The sequence below is a fragment of the Triticum aestivum genome, chromosome 4B (assembly GCF_018294505.1).
Source record: "Triticum aestivum cultivar Chinese Spring chromosome 4B, IWGSC CS RefSeq v2.1, whole genome shotgun sequence".
In the NCBI taxonomy this organism is placed as follows: Eukaryota; Viridiplantae; Streptophyta; class Magnoliopsida; order Poales; family Poaceae; genus Triticum; species Triticum aestivum.
This window is the reverse complement of record NC_057804.1, coordinates 233,359,228-233,372,846: the sequence shown is the minus strand read 5'-3', so window position 1 is coordinate 233,372,846 and position 13,619 is coordinate 233,359,228.

The window sequence follows — 13,619 nt, the reverse complement described above, 5'->3', positions numbered from 1 at the left end:
AGCACCCATACGAGCAAGGATGTCAGCTGCCTGATTACTTTCTCTCGCGACGTGATGGAACTCAAGTCCGTCGAACTGAGCTGACAGTTTTAATATGGCGTTTCGATATGCCATCATTTTTGGGTCCTTCGCATCAAACTCTCCATTGACCTGTGAAATTGCAAGGTTTGAATCACCGCGCACCTCCAAGCGTCGTATGCCCATGGAGACAGCCGTACGAACACCATGAAGTAGCGCCTCATATTTGGCTGCATTATTAGAGTCCATATACATAATTTGCAATACATAGAGGACTGTGTCCCAAGTGGGGGATGTGAGGATTACGCCAGCCCCTAGTCCGGCTAGCATTTTGGAGCCATCGAAGTACATGACCCGGCTGTACTCTTTAGGGAGTTCGGCTTCTGTGTATTCGGCTATAAAGTCGGCCAATACCTGGGATTTAATAGCCCGGCATGGCTTGTATATGATTTCGAATGGTAATAGCTCGATGGCCCACTTTGCTATGCGGCCAGTGGCGTCCCTGTTATTAATGATGTCATTCAGTGGCACCTCACATGCCACTATGACCGAACACTCTTGAAAGTAGTGCCTAATTTTGCGAGACGCTACAAAGACTGTGTAGGCTATCTTCTAATAGTGCGGGTATCGGGATTTGCAAGGTGTAAGGACCTCCGATACATACTAAACTGGTTTTTGGGTGGGGAATTTATGTCCCTCCTCCCCTCGCTCAACGACAAGGACGGCGCTAACAACTTGGTTAGTTGCCGAAATGTATAATAACATGGGCTCTCCAACACCAGGTGTGGCCAAGATTGGGTTGCTTGCGAGAAGGGCCTTTATTTCTTCCAATCCGGTTGTGGCTGCATCCGTCCATTTGAAGTTATCAGTATGGCGCAGTAGCTTGTATAATGGCAAAGCCTTTTCTCCTAATTTGGAGATGAAGTGGCTTAAAGCCGCGATGCACCCTGCTAGTTTCTAGACTTGCTTTAGGTCTGTTGGTATGGCCAATTGTGACAGAGCTCGGATTTTTGCTGGGTTTGCCTCAATTCCTCTATGGGAAACAATGAACCCCAGCAACTTTCCGGCTGGAACTCCGAAGATTCATTTTTCTGGATTAAGCCGGATGTTGTATGTTCAGAGATTGTCGAAGGTGAGGCGAAGGTCATCCACCAGTGACTCAACGTGTTTTGTTTTAATGACCACATCGTCCAGGTATGCTTCGACTATTTTTCCTATTTGCTTTTCCAGGCATGTTTGAATCATGCGCTGGTAAGTGGCCCTAGCATTTTTGAGTCCAAAGGACACAGTATTGAAGCAGAAGGGACCATAAGGGGTGATGAATGCGGTTGCAGCCTGGTCCAATTCCTTCATCTTAATCTGATGGTATCCAGAATAGGCATCAAGCAAACACAGCGAATCGTGTCCTACAGTTGCATCGATAATTTGGTCAATGCGGGGCAATGGGAAATGATCTTTGGGCCAGGCCTTGTTGAGGTCCTTGAAGTCGACACACATGCGCCATGATTTGTCCTTTTTAGGGACCATAACCAGATTGTCTAGACAATCCGGATGTTTGATTTCCCTAATGAACCCAGCCTCTAGTAACTTGGCTAGCTCTTCTCCCATGGCTTGACGTTTGGGTGCTGAGAATATCCATAGTGTCTGCTTCACGGGTTTAAATCCCTTGATTATATTGAGACTATGTTTGGCCAGTCTGCGTGGGATGCCGGGCATATGTGAAGGATGACAGGCGAAGATATCCCAATTCTCATGCAAGAATGCGCATAGGGAGGCGACCGCTGCCAGATCCAGCTGTGCCCCAATGGATGATGTTTTATTGGGGTCCGTCGGGTGCACTTGGAATTTTACTATTTCCTCGCTGGCTTGAAAGAGTTGGACTTTGATCTTTTATCAAGGATCACGTCGTCCCTATCCACCGTAGCTCGTAGGGTGGTTAGTTTTTCTGCCACTAGGACTTCAGATAGAGCCTCAAGGGCCAAGGATGCAGTCTTGTTTTCGGCATGGAGAGCTTTGTCCGGGTCGCTTGAAATTGTAGTGATTCCCTTAGGGCCGGGCATTTTGTGCTTCATGTACCCATAATGGGGTATAACTTTAAAGCGTGAGAATGCGTCTCGGCCGAGGATAGTGTGATACCAACTATTATAGGGGACCATGTGGAAAAGCAACTCTTCATATCTATAGTTCTCAGGTGTGCCGAACACCACATCCAGTTTGATTTTTCCCGAGCAGTGTGCCTCTCGACTGGGGATAATACCTCGAAAGGTGGTGTTGCTTTGGTTGATGCATGACCTATCCAATCGCATCTTGTCAAGCATATCCTCGTAGATGAGGTTAAGTCCGCTACTGCCGTCCATGAGCACTTTACTAAGCCGGAAACCATCAATAATGGGATTTAGTACCAAGGTAGCAGGTGCTCGAACTAACCGAGCCTTTGGTTCATCTTCGGCCGTGAAGGTTATCGTCGTGTCGTTCCATGGGCTTAGTGTGGTAACTTGATGGACTTCGGTGAGGTTGCATAGCTCCCGTTTACGCCGGTTATTAGAACACAAAGTCTCGAAGACTGTTAGGCCGTTGAAGATGTCCCTCTCCGGTGAGTATCCTCTTGGGTTGTGGTGAGGCCGATATCTCCACTTTTTTCTACCTATCGGAGTACCCAGCATGCCCGGAGGCTATGGGTTGGGACTGTGAGCAGAGTAGTATGGATCAGGTAGGGTTTGTACAGTAGTTCATCAAGAATGGACCTATGTCCCATGAAGGGTTTGTTCTTCCTGCCCATAGCCCGATGATCGGGTGACCCACCAGGGTATATTCCTTTAGCCCGGGCCGCACTCGATGTTGAGGTGGCGGGCTCTAGTTGAGTTTTCTAGGCCCTCCATATGCTTTCCATCACATATTTTGTACTACATGCGATAATTTCGTGAAGCTCTGTATGTGGCGACGGTCAAGGGCATTCAATATCCCTTCATCTGTGCAGTTACGGTGGAAGCCCGAAACTACATCGTCATTCGAACAATACTTGATCTTTTTTCTAACAAGCAGGAATCTGGCCCAACAGTGGTGGATCGTTTCCTGGGGCTACTGCTGCACATACATCAGGTAATATATATCTGGCGGACCTGAGTTGCTTGGAGAGTATAGATTGTGGTGGGTGGGTGGATTAAATTTTAGATCCCATCCCATGTCCGTGTTTGAAGATGGTGTGGATTCTGAAGTAACCGGTTCGGGTCCGGTTAGGCATGAAGGCTCTTGCAATCCTGCAGCTGCACTAGAGTCCAGCGGGAGTAAAGTCCCTTCCGAAGGGGAAGTATCCGGCTCAGGGGATTCGGGGACCCGAACATATTTGGTCCTTGATATGGGGGAGGAGTCGTTTGTGACAGGTTCCTCGATGATCACCACGAAGTGGGTGATCGGTGGGTGATTAATCTCCCTCTGGTCGGGTTTGAGCCCGATCTGATCATAGTCCGTTCAGACCCCCAGGGCAGCGATGCGGTCTAGCAGTTTGTTTAAAGATGAAATATCTGACGGATCCTATTTTTCAGAGTACTTGGGGCCAATGCGAGGACGGTGTTCGACAACCATGAGAGGAGTTGTGGGACCGACGTCCGCGCGGGCCCTCATGGTAAAACTGCCGAACCGGAGGGTTTGCTCCGAAGCCAGGCACCGTCCGGAAGTGATATTGTCGTTGATGACTAGACGCGCCATGGATCGCTTTCTACAAACAGCACAACGGAGCTCTGAATGAAAGCACCAATGTCGGTGTCAAAACCGGCAGATCTCAGGTAGGGGGTCCCAAGCTATCCGTCTAAGGATCAATGAGGCCAAAGGACACGATGTTGTCGGATATCGGGTTCCAGCAAAACCCTTAAGGTTCAAACTCTAGGGTGCGCATGAAGATCTTCTCCCTACCGAAACACGCCCACAACCTCGCCACGATTCTAAGCTAGCACGATGAACAACACAAGAGACACGAGGTTTATATTGGTTCGGGCCACCGTTGTGGTGTAATACCCTAATCTAGTGTGTGGTGTAATGGATTGCCTCTTGGGATGATGATGAACAGTACAGAGGAAGAACAACCTTGTGAGAGGTGTTCTTGTGGTGGCGCGGTGCTCTACTTGGGAAGGATTCGATCGTCCCTTCTATTGTGGTGGCTATCCTATTTATAGAGGCCCTGGTCCTCTTTCCAAATACTGAGCGGGAAGGGAGTCAACAATGACCATTTTGAAAGGGGACAACTAGTACAAGCTATCCTAACTAAAGGTGGTCTTCAACTGCCAAAGGCACTGGTGATGACGCCGTCTTGGGCTCCATGGTGACATCCATCCTCCCGCTCTGCTAGTCTTGGTCTTGTTGCACCGATATGGAAACCTTTGCTTGATGCCTCGGTATCCCGCGCCTGCGCTTGCCCAATTTTCACCAAAGAGGAAATGAGGACACTGCGAAGGCTAGCGCCCTCCTGGTCTTGATAATCATGGATTGCGTCATGAGCACCTCACGAGGTACCCCTTGCCTTGATCTCTCCGCCTCCTCACGAGCCTGCCTGCTGAGGCCGCCCCTGAGGAGGCCTTGCGCGCCCGCCCTGCGAGGCTTGGCCCCTCGGGAGGGTCTTGAGCTTTGGGTTGATGAAGACGGGCAGTACTGGGCCACTGCTGAGCCATGATGTAGGCCACAGGCAGGCATGTCTGGGGACCCCCGTTCCAAGAACGCTGACAGTAGCCCCCGGGCCAAAGGCGCGCTCGGACTTGGCTTAGCAGCAAAGCCAAAGGGCAAGTGCAGAGTGCCGCAGGCCCCAACAGCCTGCGGCCTTGGTCGATGTGTGGCGGCTGATTCGACGTGGGCGTCTCCGCTTCCCCACGCTCCCCCAATATACGTCCGGATAGGCGGCCACGAAGCTTTACACAGTTATTTCCTCTTTGTTGTCCGCGTGCTTCCTATTCCCCTTTCTTCCTCGAGCCTCTGCTTTCGTTTCCAATCTGACTTGAGCTCTGTCCCTCCATCGCCATGCCGCCAACTAGCAAGGAGAAGAGGAAGAAGCCTCTGTCTTCATCTAGTTCGCCTCTGGCAACCAAGCCCGCCGTTGGCCAGTCGCTGGTGCTCAATCTGGAGGCCTTGAGCAAAGTCTACCCCGCACTCGCCTCCAACTGCAACGAGTGCGGAAAGACGGTGGCTTGGCCTGCATCCCATGCCTCTGTCGACAGGATCGTCACGGAGGTTCTATTCTTCGTCGATGCCCTGTGGGCTGGCCTGGTTCCCCCTTTCTCCGCCTTCTTCAATGCGGTGCTTTCCCACTATCAGATCCATATGATGCATCTTGATCCTCAATCCGTTACCCTTCTTGATGTCTTCGCCTTCGTTTGTGAAGCCATGGTGGGCATTGCTCCTTCCATTGCCCTCTTGTGCCACTTCTTCTCCTTGCGCCTAACCAACCCCTTGTAGTGCTCGGGGTGCGTGAGCTTCCAGGCCGTGGTAGAGACGGCCGCTTTGGGGATCGATTTTGGCCTCCCGCCTTCCATGAGTGGGTTCCAGACGCGGTGGATGTATGTGGATGTTGGAGTGCCCAGCCCTCTGCTCTCGCCTCCGACATTGCCTGATGTCTCCAATCCGGGCTGGGGCCACGAGAGGCTCGTGAGCCCCCGGCTCTCCTTCGTCTGGCGCCGACTGATGAGGTTGAGAGAGCTCGATGTGACTGCGCCCTGGGTGGTGAAGGAGTTCCTCCAGTGTCGTCTTGCTCCTCTTCAACGCCACTCCCGGCCGATGTGGGCCCTGATGGGTGACCTGGACCGCATGAGGCTTCAGGAGACGAAACTGGCGCCTGAGACGCTGAAGAAGGTGCTTGAGATCTTGGCTGGCGACCCTTCGCCGAGTGATATTCATCACTGGGGTAGCCTCCGGTATCTCTGCTCGGGCAGGGCTGAGTTCGCGAGGCAGATGCCTCTCTTCAAAGAATGGGGGTTGCGCCCGGCTGGCCTCGTGGGGCCTCACGAGAATCCTCTCGTTGTGGTTCCCTTCCTCGTTGCCAACACCAATCTTGCCCCAGGAGCGGGTGCAGGGAGGCAAGCATCACTTGAGGCTGGAGGCTCTGGTATCGCGGCGCTAACGCTACACGGGGCTCCCGAAGCGTCATCCTCCGGATCTTGTGAAGCCCGCCCTGAGGGGGTCTGATGTCTACTACAAAACCTTCTTCTTGTAGACGTTGTTTGGCCTGCAAGTGCAGAGGTTTGTAGGACAGTAGGAAATTTCCCTCAAGTGGATGACCTATGATTTATCAATCTGTGGGAGGCATAGGATGAAGATGGTCTCTCTCAAGCAACCCTGCAACCAAATAACAAAGAGTCTCTTGTGTCCCCAACACACCCAATACAATGGTAAATTGTATAGGTGCACTAGTTCGGCGAAGAGATGGTGATACAAGTGCAATATGGATAGTAGATATAGGTTTTTGTAATTTGAAAATATAAAAACAGCAAGGTAACTAATGATAAAAGTGAGCGTAAACGGTATTGCAATGGTAGGAAACAAGGCCTAGGGTTCATACTTTCACTAGTGCAAGTTCTCTCAACAATAATAACATACTTGGATCATATAACTATCCCTCAACATGCAACAAAGAGTCACTCCAAAGCCACTAATAGAGGAGAACAAACGAAGAGATTATGGTAGAATACGAAACCACCTCAAAGTCATCCTTTCTGTTCTATCTATTCAAGAGTCCGTAGTAAAATAACATGAAGGTATTCTTTCCATTCAATCTATCATAGAGTTCATACTAGAATAACACCTTAAGACACAAATCAACCAAAACCCTAATGTCACCTAGATACTCCATTGTCACCTCAAGTATCCGTGGGCATGATTATACGATATGCATCACACAATCTCAGATTCATCTATTCAACCAACACAAAGTACTTCAAAGAGTGCCCCCAAGTTTCTACCGGGGAGTCAAGATGAAAACGTGTGTCAACCCCTATGCATAGGTTCATGGGCGGAACCCGCAAGTTGATCACCAAAACATACATCAAGTGGATCACGTGATATCCCATTGTCACCACAGATAAGCACGGCAAGCCATACATCAAGTGTTCTCAAATCCTTAGAGACTCAATCCGATAAGATAACTTCAAAGGGAAAACTCAATCCATTACAAGAGAGTAGAGGGGGAGAAACATCATAAGATCCAACTATAATAGCAAAGCTTGCGATACATCAAGATCGTGCAAAGTCAAGAACATGAGAGAGAGAGAGATCAAACACATAGCTACTGGTACATACCCTTAGCCCCGAGGGTGAACTACTCCCTCCTCGTCATGGAGAGTGCCGGGATGATGAAGATGGCCACTGGTGAGGGATTCCCCCTCTGGCAGGGTGCCTGAATGGGCTCCCGAGAGGTTTTTGGTGGCTACAGAGCCTTGCGGCGGCGGACCTCCCGATCTATTGTTCGCTTCGATGTTTTTAGGGTATATGGGAATATATAGGCGAAAGAAGTCAGTCGGGGGATCCACGAGGGGCCCACAAGAGTGGAGGGCGCATCCAGGGGGTGGGCGCCCCCCCCCTATCTTGTGGCCTCCTCGAAGCTTCCCTAGCTTGCACTCCAAGTTCCCTGGATTGCTCTGTTCTAAAAATAAGTTTCCCGATGGTTTCATTCTGCTTGGACTCTGTTTTATATTCCTTTACTTCGAAACACTGAAATAGGCAAGAAAACAGCAATATGGGCTGGGCCTCCGGTTAATAGGTTAGTCCCAAAAATAATATAAAAGTGTATAATAAAGCCCATAAACATCCAAAATAGATAAGATAATAGCATGAATGCTTCATAAATTATAGATACGTTGGAGACGTATCAGCATCCCCATGCTTTATTCATGCTTGTCCTCAAGTAGGTAAATGATAAAAGAAAGAATTTATAAAGTGTGAATGCTAGCAGGTGCACAAGTTTGATCAATGATAATTTCAATCACCTTTTCTAGCATGATTATATGTCATAACAGTAGTTCATCTCATAAAACTTCTCACGAACAAGTAACAAGCAATTCACATGTTAAAGCATAGACCATAAACTTTCTTGAAAACTAGCAAACTTCATTCTCAGTCATCAAACAATTACAATTCATCCTATTTTCAGGAAGGGTCTATGTCAGAGCTATGATTTAGCAAACTTCACATACTCAACTATCATATAGTCTCCTACAATTTCTAACACTCACGCAATACTTATGGTTATGGAGTTTTAATCGGACACTGAGAAAGATAGGGGCTTATAATTTCGCCTCCCAACGTATTCACCTTTGGGTGATGTCAACAATAATAGTTCATGCTAACTTACATCCAATTGGATATATATATCAGGATCTTTCCAACACGAGGTGCTTGCCAAAGGATAAAACGAAAAAGGGAAAGGTGAAGATCACCTTGACTCTTGCATAAAAGTAAAAGATAGGCCTGGGGTGGAAGCTGGACGCAGAAGGGAGGCGCCCCCGAAGCTGTGGCATCCAGGAGCTCAGCAACGTGCTCCAGGAACACGTCTCGGCCGCTCTCCTGCAACCTGCAATGCAGCAGCTCCCGCGCCTTAGTGAGCGCGGCCCTCATCTTTGCTTGTTCCCGTCAGGTGTGCGGCACTGTGGCTGCGGCATGGTTTGAGGCCCTTGCGGCTGATCGCACCTGCCACGGAGTGAGTGCAAGCAGTGCTTGACCGCGTCGCCCACGCCTCGCAGCGTTCTGCGGAGCATGGGCTGCCTGAGGCACGGGGTTGAGGTCACCTTGGGCAGGCGACGCGGCATGGGCTGGCCATGCCGCCCAGTGGTCGGTGTTGGTCGTCTGGTCGCTGGACATGGATGCGACGAAGCAGTGGAATGCAGATCAACGGAAAGAAGGTTTCGGTGCACCCCTACCTGGCGCGCCAAATGTTTGACCTTTGGGTGCGCACGAAGATCTTCTCCCTACCGAAACACGCCCACAACCTCGCCACGATTCTATGCTAGCACGATGAACAACACAAGAGACACGAGGTTTATACTAGTTTGGGCCACCTTTGTGGTGTAATAGCCTAATCCAGTGTGTGGTGTGGTGGATTGCCTCTTGGGCTGATGATGAACAATATAGAGGAAGAACAGCCTCGCGAGAGGTGTTCTTGTGGTGGCGCGGTGCTCTACTTGGGAAGGATTGGATCGTCCCTTCTATTGTGGTGGCTATCCTATTTATAGAAGCCCTGGTCCTCTTCCCAAATACTGAGCGGGAAGGGAGTCAACAACGGCCATTTTGAAAGGGGACAGCTAGTACAAGCTCTCCTGACTAAAGGTGGTCTTCGACTGCCAAAGGCACTGGTGATGACGCCGTCTTGGGCTCCATGGTGACCTCCGTCCTTCCGCTCTGCTAGTCTAGGTCTTGTTGCATCGATATGGAAACCTTTGCTTGATGCCTCGGTACTCCGCGCCTGCTCTTGACCCCTTTGCACCAAAGAGGAAACAAGGACACTGCGCAGGCTGGCGCCGCCTGGTCTTGATCGTCATGGCTTGCGTCACGAGCACCTCGCGAGGTATCCCTTGCCTTGATCTCTCTGCCTCCTCACGAGCCTACCTGGTGAGGCCGCCCATGAGGAGGCCTTGCGTCACCCGCCCCGCGAGGCTTGGCCCCTCACGAGGGTCTTGAGCTTTGGGCTGATGAAGATGGGCCGTACCGGGTCGTACTGCAGGCACGCAAGTCTGGGGACCCCCGTTCCGAGAACACCGAAAGATGTTTACCAAGGTTCGGGCCCTATTAATGGAGGTAAAACCCTACTCCTGCTTGATTATGATCATTGAGTATGAAGATTACAAGAGTTGATCTACCTCGAGATCGTAATGGCTAACCCTAGATGTCTAGCCTATGAGGATACTGATGATGGTGAAAGTTGCCCTCTACGGACTAATCCCTCCAGTTTATATACACACCAGAGGGGGCCTATGGATTGTACAAAGTTGGTTTATCAGGGAAGGAAATCTCCGGACTCTATTCTTGTCGTCCATGTGTTGAGAAGTCCCATTCGAACACGGTAGATGATCTTTGACTTGATCATGTATGGACCATGCAACCCGGCCCATACTCCTAGACCAGACATCTGAGGACCCCTAAATCCAGGACTCCCTCAAAGGGGAATTCCCATACCAATGTATTTATGTCTCTTTCTTCAGAGGTTGTGATGTGATATTCTTCGCGATGATTCCCCTTACGATGCGATTCTCCTCCTCGAGGCTATTATTTTGCGGCTTAAGATCCATTATCTCCTTGCGGAGTTTACCCATGACAGCTAGGGCTCCATTCACCCATGGATGTTTCATAGCTGTGGGGGAAAAAGCAACACTCTTTTTCATATTTTCATAAGAGACAAATTCAACATTGGGTGGGATGACCGAATTTTGTATTGCTGAGCTCGAAAGTTCCTCCATCATGAATCTAGTTTGAAGATGAGAGGTAACTTCTTGATCCTCCTCCATGGCACCCTTTTAAAGTCAGCCTCCATCTCTTCTTCCGTTGATGGCCCAAAGTGGTCAGCTTTGTTGTTTGCTCCTAGGCCCGGCGTTGGGTGAGAGACGCGACTCTCCCCGACTAACTCTTGCGAAGATATCTTGCTCCAAATTTGCTGCAGAAACAACTGAAAATGAAAATAGGGGATTTTGCCGTGGTGCAGTGGTCAAAACCTTCGGGAGATCATATAATGATTTTTTACCGACCAAAAGAAGTATTGTACAAGAAAACGGAGTCCGGAGGGGACACGAGGTGGCCACAAGGCAGGGGCGCCCTCCACCATTGTGGTGTCCTCGTGTCCCTTTCGGACTACTTTTAATTTTCCTAATTTTTAAAATATTCCAAAAGGGGGGAAATTGCTATTAGAACAGTTATGGAGTCGGTTTACTTACCGTATCACATACCTATTCCTTTTCAAAGTCTGAAACGTTCTGGAAAGTATCCCCTATGTGATCCTCTGGTGTTATGGTATTAATTATATTGGTTTCAACATTTATGTGATTACCTGAGATATATTGTTTGATTCTTTGAGCGTTTACCACCTTCGGAGTTGTGCCTTCGGCGTTGTTGATTTTGATGCCACCGGAACGATACACCTCCTCAATAATGTAAGGACCTTCCCATTTAGAGAGAAGCTTTCCTGGAAAAAATCTTAAACGAGAGTTGTATAGGAAAACATGATCACCTACATTAAACTCATGCTTTTGTATCCTTTGGCATGCCATCTTTTAACTTTTTCTTTAAACAACTTGGCATTCTCATAGGCTTGGGTTCTCCATTCATCAAGTGAGCTAATGTCAAATAACCTCTTCTCACCGACAAGTTTGAAATCATAGTTGATCTCTTTTATTGCCCAATAATATTTATGTTCTAGTTCAAGAGGTAAGTGACAATCCTTTCCATAAACCATTTTATATGGAGACATACCCATATGGTTTTTATAAGCATCACTATAAGCCCATAATGCATCATCAAGTTTCTTAGACCAATTCTTTCTAGATCTATTAACAGTATTTTACAAAATCAATTTAATCTCTCTATTGCTCAATTCTACTTGACCACTAGACTGAGGATGATATGGAGATGTGATTCTATGGTTGACATCATGTTTAGCAAGCATGTTATGGAAAGCACCATGAATAAAATGTGAACCACCATCAGTAATTAAATATCTAGGGACCCCAAACCTCGGAATAATAACTTCTTTAAGCATTTTAATAGAGGTGTTATGATCAGCACTACTAGTTGGAATAGCTTCTACCCACTTAGTAACGTAATCAACAGCAAATAAATATGAGTATACCCATTAGAGGAAGGAAAAGGTCCCATATAATCAAAGCCCCAAACAACAAATGGTTCAATAACAAGTGAATAGTTCATAGGCATTTCCTGCGTCTACTAATATTACCAATTCTTTGGCATTCATCACAAGACAAGACAAGCTTATGACCATCCTTGAAGAGAGTAGGCCAATAAAAACCAGATTGCAATACCTTGTGCGCTGTTCTATCTCCAGCATGGTGTCCTCCGTAAGCCTCGGAGTGGCTGACGAAGTCCTGGATTATGTGGTCCTCGGAGAGCTAGCCTATGTGACATCGGCCGGATTAACGGGTCATGAAGATACAAGAACAGAAGGCCTCCTCTCATGTCCCAATGGGACTCTCCTTTGCATGGACGGCAAGCTAGGCGTCCGGATGTGTAGTTTCCTTCCTCTGTAAACCGACTTTGTACACCCCTAGTCCCCTCCGGTGCCTATATAAACCGGAGGGTTTAGTCCATAGGGGCAATCACAATCATATAGGCTCGACATCTAGGGTTTAGCCATCACGATCTCGAGGTAGATCAACTCTTGTAAACCCCTATACTCATGATAGTCAATCAAGCAGGAAGTAGGGTATTACCTCCATTAAGAGGCCCGAACCTAGGTAAACATCGTGTCCCCTACCTCCTTATTACCTTTGATCCTTAGACACACAGTTCGGGACCCCTACCGAGATCTACCGGATTTGACATCGACATTGGTGCTTTCATTGAGACTTCCTCTGTGCCGTCGACAGAAGGATTGATGGCTCGACTTGTCATCAAAGACAGCATCACTTCCGGAGAAGCCTTAGCTTTAGGGGAAACTCTCCGGCTCGGCAGCTTCATTATGCGCGCTCGCCCAGCCGTTAAGCCTGAAGTAGCCCAACTCATCGCCAAAAATTGCCTCTGCGTCGGCCCTAAACACTACGACAAGATGGATCTGGCAGATATATATAAGCCTTAAACGAACTGCTAGATCGCATCGCCGCCCCAGGGGTCGCAATCGACTATGATCGGATTGGGCTTAAACCTGATCAGAGAGAAGTTAGATCTCCACCGATCGCCCATCATGTCGCAATCGTGGAGGAACAAGCCAACAATGACTCTTCTCCTACGTTGAGAACAAAGTTTGTTCGGGTTTCCGAACCCGGAGAACCGGACTATCCTCTTCTGGACGAAACTTCCTGTCCTCCGAACATTGAATTGGGCACTAAGCCTAAAAACACATCGGATGCTCTAGAGCCCACACCTGTAACCTCGGAAATTCTTCAGAATCTGGATTTCTCATTGGGTTAGGGTTCAGATTCGATCTCGCCCACCTACCACGAGCAATACTCCCAAAGCAACTCCAGTCCTCCGGACATATGCGACTTAATGTATGTGCCTCAGCAGCCTCTGGAAACAGTCCACCACTTTTGGGCTAGATTCCTGCTTGTCAATAATAAGAGCAAGGATTGTTGTGACGACAACACGATCTCGGTATTTTGCAACAATTGCATGGATGAGGGAATCCTTAATGCCCTCAACCGCCATCGCATACTGCACTTTGCCGATTTGGCACACATAGTACAAAAAGTACTGCCCAATGGAAAGTGCTTTGAAAACCCAAATAGCCCGCTGGGAAAGGCAGGCCTTTAGGCCATCCCCCAAGCGGGCAAAAAGGATGCACCCTCGCGGAGCACCTAATCATCATCCCGCGGACAAGAAAAGTAAACCCATTACGGGGCATAAAACTGTCCTCGAGGAATGGCTCGACAAACCCTGCAAAATTCACATAACACCGGACACCGAACCAA